At 33.4% G+C, this 9,603-nt stretch overlaps 2 non-coding genes and 1 pseudogene across 2 annotated transcripts; all 3 read right to left on the bottom strand.

The window, feature by feature from the left end:
* Positions 1 to 1,142: 1,142 nt before the first annotated feature.
* Positions 1,143 to 3,919, bottom strand: LOC125780124 (large subunit ribosomal RNA; annotated as a pseudogene).
* Positions 3,920 to 4,415: 496 nt separating this feature from the next.
* Positions 4,416 to 4,594, bottom strand: LOC125780122 (5.8S ribosomal RNA). Its single transcript, XR_007423568.1, has one exon. It is a non-coding gene; the product is annotated as a 5.8S ribosomal RNA (ribosomal RNA).
* A 758-nt stretch (positions 4,595 to 5,352) lies between these two features.
* LOC125780123 (small subunit ribosomal RNA) lies at positions 5,353 to 7,342 on the bottom strand. Its single transcript, XR_007423569.1, has one exon. It is a non-coding gene; the product is annotated as a small subunit ribosomal RNA (ribosomal RNA).
* Between the last annotated feature and the right edge of the window lie 2,261 nt (positions 7,343 to 9,603).

Here is a 9,603-nt window from a genome sequence, read left to right as displayed (position 1 = left end):
TCCTTTGGCGCTATTGCCTCCAGCACAGGTGCCGGTGGGGCAATCGCCGAAGACACAGGAGCCTCCATGCTTCTGGTCGAATGACCAGCTGCAGCTGCACTCTTCAATGCACTCGTTACTGCACTATTTACCTTGTGCAGTGCATTTATCTGTCCGCGAAGATCGGCATTCTCCATAATCACTATAAGTAACAGTGATTCATATTCCCTACCAATTTGCATGAGCCTAGATACCTCGAGCTCTTCCCCCCCGAACGCCATGCGGCTTAACTCGAGAGTTAAGTCCGACATAGCCTTAAGGTGGCTCTTCTCATCAGGCGACATAGATCTACGCACACCACCAACAGAATTACCTACATTTCCGCAAGCGGAATTTGGCTCTACAATTACCTCTTCTTCTCCTTCCTTTGCCTTCTTTGCTTTCTCTTTCCTGCCGCTGTCCTTTTTCTCCTTTTCTGCTTTCTCCAAGCGCGCCTTCCTACGCGCTTTTCGGGACAGCTCCACTCCATCATCATCGGATGACTCGACATCGACCACCTTGGGCCCTGAGTCATCGCTCGCTCCACTGATGCACTTTGCTCCTCTTTTACGTGCTGCAGACATTGCAGCGAAATACACGCTTTTGGGGATTACCCAACCCGCACTTAGTAATTATTATTACGTCCTTCGTAAACTTTTGGGAAAATCCCAAATTTCACTGGCGTCTATTGTTTATTGTTTGCACAATAATTCGGTGACACCCACACTGTACTTCTATTGTTTCGCGCACTAGAACTTTCTTGTGCTCTCTCACAAAAGTTCTACCTGCGTTAGGTAGCACACACACAAACACTTTTGTCACAGAACTAAATCCCTTTTTTGGGAAATGTATATTTTCCCGCACAAAATTGCGTCTATTGTTTACACAATATTTGGGTAACACCCACACTGCACATCTATTTGGGAAAAACCCACACTGTTTTTGCGTCTATTTTTCGCACACTGTTTGGGAAAACCCACACTAATCACTTTATCTTGGGAAACTTTTCAAACTAAGTTGTCCCGCACTACACTTGCGTCTATTGTTCGCACAATGATGACCTTCAATTGTTTTCGGCAACAAAAGCACCACAACACCGTCATCAATACTAACGCTCCGTAAAAACTGAATCGTCCGCGCACACGTCCGTTCGCTTCGGCTGTTCAAACGCAACTGAGTAGATAGGGACAGAGGGAATCTCGTTAATCCATTCATGCGCGTCACTAATTAGATGACGAGGCATTTGGCTACCTTAAGAGAGTCATAGTTACTCCCGCCGTTTACCCGCGCTTACTTGAATTTCTTCACTTTGACATTCAGAGCACTGGGCAGAAATCACATTGTGTCAACACCCGTTAGGGCCATCACAATGCTTTGTTTTAATTAGACAGTCGGATTCCCCAAGTCCGTGCCAGTTCTGAATTGATTGTTAATTGATAATCGTTATAATTTAAAAAGAATACATATCTTACGATATAATCCTTTAAAAATTTTAGCAAGAAAGTTCCACAATTGGCTACGTAACTACTATCCGGGGAACAAGAACCGAAATTCTCTATTTACCCAGAACGAGTACATAAACCATGGTATTGCTTCCCAATCAAGCCCGACTATCTCAATCTTCAGAGCCAATCCTTATCCCGAAGTTACGGATCTAATTTGCCGACTTCCCTTACCTACATTATTCTATCGACTAGAGACTCTTCACCTTGGAGACCAGCTGCGGATATTGGTACGGCCTGTTGAGAAGTTTGCGTAACCCCACCATAAATTTTCAAGGTCCGAGGAGAAAATATCGACACAACAGTAAATGTCATGCTCTTCTAGTCCATCTACCATATCTCTCTTCGAAAGACTTCCATGGTAGTACGACTATAAAACAGAAAAGAAAACTCTTCCGATACCTCTCGACGGCTTCTTTATGGTCGTTCCTGTTGCCAGGATGAGCACAAGGCCCATTTTTAATAACAAACGGATACTCAACAGGTTACGGAATTGGAACCGTATTCCCTTTCGTTCAAAATTATTCAAGTGTTTAATTACTATGAAATAAAAAAATTAAATTTCACTTCATTTCATTAAAACTTGAAAATTTTCGGCTTTCGCCTTGAACTTAGGACCGACTAACTCGTGATCAACCACTGTTCACACGAAACCCTTCTCCACTTCAGTCCTCCAAGGTCTCATTCGATTATTTGCTACTACCACCAAGATCTGTACCAATAGCGGCTCCATGCAGGCTTACGCCAAACACTTCTAAGCACACCATTGTACCCTCCTACTCACTAAAGTTTCAAAATTTATAATCCAACCGAAATTGTATTATAAATCATCTACTTTAGCGGTAATGTATAGGTATACAACTTAAGCGCCATCCATTTTAAGGGCTAGTTGCTTCGGCAGGTGAGTTGTTACACACTCCTTAGCGGATTACGACTTCCATGTCCACCGTCCTGCTGTTTTAAGCAACCAACGCCTTTCATGGTATCTGCATGAGTTGTTAATTTAGGCACCGTAACATTACGTTTGGTTCATCCCACAGCGCCAGTTCTGCTTACCAAAAGTGGCCCACTGGGCACATTATATCATAACCTCAACCTTCATATCAAGAAAGGTGAGGTTCTTACCCATTTAAAGTTTGAGAATAGGTTAAGGTCGTTTCGACCCTAAGGCCTCTAATCATTCGCTTTACCAGATAAGATTATTTTACATAATATTTAAATGCACCAGCTATCCTGAGGGAAACTTCGGAGGGAACCAGCTACTAGATGGTTCGATTGGTCTTTCGCCCCTATACTCAATTCTGACAATCGATTTGCACGTCAGAACTGTTTCGGTCTTCCATCAGGGTTTCCCCTGACTTCAACCTGATCAAGTATAGTTCACCATCTTTCGGGTCACAGCATATATGCTCAAGGTACGCTCCAGTTAGAGGTATAAATAATAATAAATTACCATTATACATAACTATATGGAACGCCCCGGGATTGAATTAATAGTGTAATACACTAAAAATTAATCCCATACAGTTAAGTTAATTACGCCATTAGGTTTAATATAACCCAATGACTTGCACATATGTTAGACTCCTTGGTCCGTGTTTCAAGACGGGTCCCGAAGGTATCCTGAATCTTTCGCATTGTTAATCATATAAATGCATACAATTAATATTAAAATCAATGATAATAATATTATTGTAAAATTCAAAAGAATTTTAGCATTATATATAATAAAATCTATCAACACTTTATCAAATCATCAGTATTTATTCTATGTTAATAAGCTAAAAGCAAATTAATTTGAATAAACTTAAAACCAATGATCTTTTGATAAATACTTTATTATGTTAATAGATTACAATGTCCTTATATGAAAAAAATGCACACTATTACTATAATATTTAAAATTAAATACCACAGTTATAATGATGAATTTTTCATAATGGATATTCAGGTTCATCGGGCTTAACCTCTAAGCAGTTTCACGTACTATTTAACTCTCTATTCAGAGTTCTTTTCAACTTTCCCTCACGGTACTTGTTTACTATCGGTCTCATGGTTATATTTAGTTTTAGATGGAGTTTACCACCCACTTAGTGCTGCACTATCAAGCAACACGACTCTTTGGAAATATCTTTCTAGTAATCATTAACGTTATACGGGCCTGGCACCCTCTATGGGTAAATGGCCTCATTTAAGAAGGACTTAAATCGTTAATTTCTCATACTAGATATTAAGATATTCCATACACTGCATCTCACATTTGCCATATAGACAAAGTGACTTAGTGCTGAACTATTTTCTTTTCGCTCGCCGCTACTAAGAAAATCCTTGTTAGTTTCTTTTCCTCCCCTCATTAATATGCTTAAATTCAGGGGGTAGTCCCATATGAGTTGAGGTTGTATAAAAAATTTATTATTATTATTATTTTTTTTTTTTTTTTTCGCTATTTTAAAGAAACATATTTTATATCTCGATACCATTTTATAAATTTCTAATAATAAACATAAAATCTTTTCATCCCAATTCAAATTATTAATACATTTCATATTATTAAAATATATATAATTTTAAATCACTCCACTTTTTAAATAAATACCATTAGGGACTTAAGGTCTAGGTCACAATATGAATATATTTTATGCTAGACTGTCCTCGTAATGTATTTATTTAAATATATTTTAAATAATATTGAAATTTTTTTTTTATTTTGGGAATACTAAGATTCTCATTTATTATAAAATTTCGTTCAAATATGAGGTATTCAAGAATATATTGTATATATTTCTTTTTATGCTATTAATATTATGGATTGGAAAACACAATCCAATAATATACCATATGCTTAAATTCTTTTAATTAACTAAAAGAATAAGCAACTAATTTAGCATAGTCTTACAACCCTCAACCATATGTAGTCCAAGCAGCACTTTAAAATTAATTAAAGTACATAACAGCATGGACCGCAATATGCGTTCAAAATGTCGATGTTCATGTGTCCTGCAGTTCACACGATGACGCACAGTTTGCTGCGTTCTTCATCGACCCATGAGCCGAGTGATCCACCGCTTAGAGTAAAAATTTTTTGTGTTTTTTGATTCAAAGTCAAGAGTTTTTAATTTATTGAAAGAATAATAATAATAATATTTATAACAAATTTTTAAAATAAAATTCCAACACATCTTTCAATAAATTGTAATTTTAAACCCAAACATTTGCAAGCTGCGCATGTCTTAGGTCAACAAAAACAGCAATACCAGTTTTTAGTTATTCTCTTTTATTTGTGCATTTAACCATAACTTCTTGAATAAAAACAGACCAGAGTATATTTATATACTATACTACGTATATGATATGTATATAATACATATACTTATACTAACGTATATGACACATGTATATAACATATACTTAAACACAAATAGAAAATAACCATAAAAAAGGAATTGCACGTTAATGTGAACAAATTAACTTATCATTTTTATAATAATAAGTACAGCTATATATGTTTAAAGGTTTTTTAGCGTTCAAATACAATGTATGCGAAATTCCCAATATATGTATAATATACTGTTCATAATGCATTACAAGGAGTAAAAAAAAAAAAAAGAAAAAAAAGAAAAACACTCAAATATGTTTTATACGAATTATTGATATACCCATAAGATTTATATAATAATTATCAATAATTCAAAACATATCGAATGAAAAGAACAAAAAGAAAAAAAAAATGTATATTTTTTTTTCTTTTTTATTCTTTTTTTTTTTTTTTGTTTTGTTTGTTTTCTTTTTTTATATATATATATATATTATATTTTTTCGGATAGGAACACAATAATGATCCTTCCGCAGGTTCACCTACGGAAACCTTGTTACGACTTTTACTTCCTCTAAATAATCAAGTTCGGTCAACTTTTGCGAAACAACCGTGAAACACAAGGCGTCACAGTGATCACGTCCGGAGACCTCACTAAATAATTCAATCGGTAGTAGCGACGGGCGGTGTGTACAAAGGGCAGGGACGTAATCAATGCGAGTTAATGACTCACACTTACTGGGAATTCCAAGTTCATGTGAACAGTTTCAGTTCACAATCCCAAGCATGAAAGTGGTTCAGCGGTTTACCCGGACCTCTCGGTCTAGGAAATACACGTTGATACTTTCATTGTAGCGCGCGTGCAGCCCAGGACATCTAAGGGCATCACAGACCTGTTATTGCTCAATCTCGTTACTGCTAGACGCAATTTGTCCATTTAAGAAGCTAGTGTCCTTATAATGGGACAAACCAACAGGTACGACTCCACTTATATAAACACATTCAAACACTTGTCCATTCAAGATGAACGCATGAATGAAGGCTATATAAGCTTCAACACCATAATCCTGAAAGCATCTATTTAATATATTTGAGTCTCGTTCGTTATCGGAATTAACCAGACAAATCACTCCACGAACTAAGAACGGCCATGCACCACCACCCATAGATTCGAGAAAGAGCTATCAATCTGTCTTACACGCTTATGTTCGGACCTGGTAAGTTTTCCCGTGTTGAGTCAAATTAAGCCGCAGGCTCCACTCCTGGTGGTGCCCTTCCGTCAATTCCTTTAAGTTTCAGCTTTGCAACCATACTTCCCCCGGAGCCCAAAAGCTTTGGTTTCCCGGGAAGCGACTGAGAGAGCCATAGTAGTAGCTACACCCAATTGCTAGCTGGCATCGTTTATGGTTAGAACTAGGGCGGTATCTGATCGCCTTCGAACCTCTAACTTTCGTTCTTGATTAATGAAAACATCTTTGGCAAATGCTTTCGCTTAAGTTAGTCTTACGACGGTCCAAGAATTTCACCTCTCGCGTCGTAATACTAATGCCCCCAAACTGCTTCTATTAATCATTACCTCTTGATCTAAAAACCAATGAAAGTAGAACAGAGGTCTTATTTCATTATTCCATGCACAAAATATTCAGGCATTTGGAGCCTGCTTTAAGCACTCTAATTTGTTCAAAGTAATTGTACCGGCCCACAACAACACTCGATGAAGAGCACTGAAGCAGGTTTAAATAGGAGGAATATATAAAAAATACATTGTATTAATTATATATAAGAACTCCACCGGTAATACGCTTACATACATAAGGTAATGTACATACCACAATTATAGTTGTACTACCCGTATGAAGCACAAATTCAACTACGAACGTTTTAACCGCAACAACTTTAATATACGCTATTGGAGCTGGAATTACCGCGGCTGCTGGCACCAGACTTGCCCTCCAATAGGTCCTTGTTAAAGGATTTAAAGTGTACTCATTCCAATTACAGGGCCTCGGATATGAGTCCTGTATTGTTATTTTTCGTCACTACCTCCCCGAACTGGGAGTGGGTAATTTACGCGCCTGCTGCCTTCCTTAGATGTGGTAGCCGTTTCTCAGGCTCCCTCTCCGGAATCGAACCCTGATTCCCCGTTACCCGTTGCAACCATGGTAGTCCTAGATACTACCATCAAAAGTTGATAGGGCAGACATTTGAAAGATCTGTCGTCGGTACGAGACCATACGATCTGCAAGTTATCTAGAGTTCAACCAATATAACGATCTTACGATCGCTTGGTTTTAGCCTAATAAAAGCACACGTTCCAAAAGGTCCGTGTTTATTTTGCATGTATTAGCTCTAGAATTACCACAGTTATCCAAGTAACTGTTAACGATCTATGGAACCATAACTGATATAATGAGCCTTTTGCGGTTTCACTTTTAATTTGTTTGTACTTAGACATGCATGGCTTAATCTTTGAGACAAGCATATAACTACTGGCAGGATCAACCAGAATAATATTATTTATATTATTTTTTATATAATATTTTTTTATATTATATAAAATTTTAAATGATATTTTCTTATTTGAAAATTACACAATACAATACACAAAACATAAAAAGACAACCTTTATATACAAACACAGACAACACATTAACTTTTTTATAAAGCTCTTCCTTTTATTTATCGCTTGCTTTATATATTTTTTTGTCGATTTTTTTATAAAGCTTTATTTTGATTGCTTTTATACATATATTCTTATGGTAGCCCCAAATACCATTTTTTATTCATTTATATATATAAATATATATTTATTAATTCTTATATTGTGCCTTCTTTCATTCAGTCCAATTAAATTGGAACTGTCGTTTGTTTGTTATGTGTGTTGTGTTGCAATACGGCGGTTGCTTATTATTTTTGCCTTTTGTATCGTGAAAAGAATTTTCGTTCTCTTATACATATTATTATTTAATTATGTAAGAACGATATTTCTTCTTATATTAGCTAAACTTTCAAATAATATCATTTTTTATACATTTTACTTTATTTCAATGCATAATGTGTATATATCTTTTTTAAGAATATATACATTTTTTCTTTGATTTGAAATTAATAATTTCAAATTCAATTATATTTATTTTTAATTAATAAATATATGATATGAAAGTATTTTTTTGAGCGTAATAACCATAAATATTTCACTTAATTTAATACAATTCCATTAGCACATATATTTTATGTGTAATAAGAATAGTTTAAAAGAAAGTTAAAATATTTCTTTCATATGCTACTGGTTAAGTATAGAATATTAAATTTCGTCATATTGTTTTAATATAACAAAATTTGTCCATTTAAACTAACTGCAGCAGGTACCAGGAATAAAAAAGAATCCACAAATTTACGTATACAAATTACTTACTGAAATACTTATAAAATAAAACTTTTTCATATAAATACTTAACTTATAAAGTCATAGAAGTATAAAAATTTTCATATAAATACTAAGTTCATAAAGTCATACAAGTATAAAAATTCTCATACAAGTACTAAATGAAAAATTTCATACCAGTAAAAAAGCGTAGTCAACTAAAATATATGGAAATATATAGAGATATAACATATATTAACTAGTTTTCACTAATAAAAAATTCTCATATAAGTACTAACTTATAAAGTCATACAACTAATCATTTTCATATAAGTACTATTTCAGTCATGTCAATTTGAAAAAATTTGTGCAGATTTGTTATAAATATTTGCTGCCACGTTGACCTCACCAACCCGAAATCGTATGGAAAATTTACTTTGACCCATTTAAAATTTACAAACTCAAATATCCATAGGTAATTTATATGATTTTCAGAGCTCTCTATGGTTATAAGCAAACTTATAACATCAAAAGTATTTTTGCACACTGTTTTTTTTTTGAAAATTTATTACTTATATGAAAATTTATTACTTACATGACTTTATAAACTTAATACTTATATGAAAATTATTTACCTGTATGACTTTTAAACTTATTACTTATATGACTTTTACACTTAATACTTATATGAAAATTTATTACTTACATGACTTTATAAACTTAATACTTATATGACTTTTACACTTAATACTTATATGAAAATTATTTACCTGTATGACTTTTAAACTTATTACTTATATGACTTTTATACTTAATACTTATATGAAAATTTATTACTTATATGACTTCTTGACTTATATAAACTTAATACTTATATGAAAATTTATTACTTACATGACTTTATAAACTTAATACTTATATGACTTTTACACTTAATACTTATATGAAAATTATTTACCTGTATGACTTTTAAACTTATTACTTATATGACTTTTACACTTAATACTTATATGAAAATTATTTACCTGTATGACTTTTAAACTTATTACTTATATGACTTTTACACTTAATACTTATATGAAAATTATTTACTTGTATGACTTTTTGACTTATATAAACTTAATACTTATATGAAAATTTATTACTTACATGACTTTATAAACTTAATACTTATATGACTTTTACACTTAATACTTATATGAAAATTATTTACCAGTATGACTTTTAAACTTATTACTTATATGACTTTTATACTTAATACTTATATGAAAATTTATTACTTACATGACTTCTTGACTTATATAAACTTAATACTTATATGACTTTTACACTTAATACTTATATGAAAATTATTTACCTGTATGACTTTTAAACTTATTACTTATATGACTTTTACACTTAATACT

This window comes from Bactrocera dorsalis, unplaced genomic scaffold (assembly GCF_023373825.1).
Source record: "Bactrocera dorsalis isolate Fly_Bdor unplaced genomic scaffold, ASM2337382v1 BdCtg100, whole genome shotgun sequence".
In the NCBI taxonomy this organism is placed as follows: Eukaryota; Metazoa; Arthropoda; class Insecta; order Diptera; family Tephritidae; genus Bactrocera; species Bactrocera dorsalis.
The sequence above is the reverse complement of the archived record's forward strand: the minus strand, read 5'-3'. Positions and strand labels throughout refer to the sequence as shown.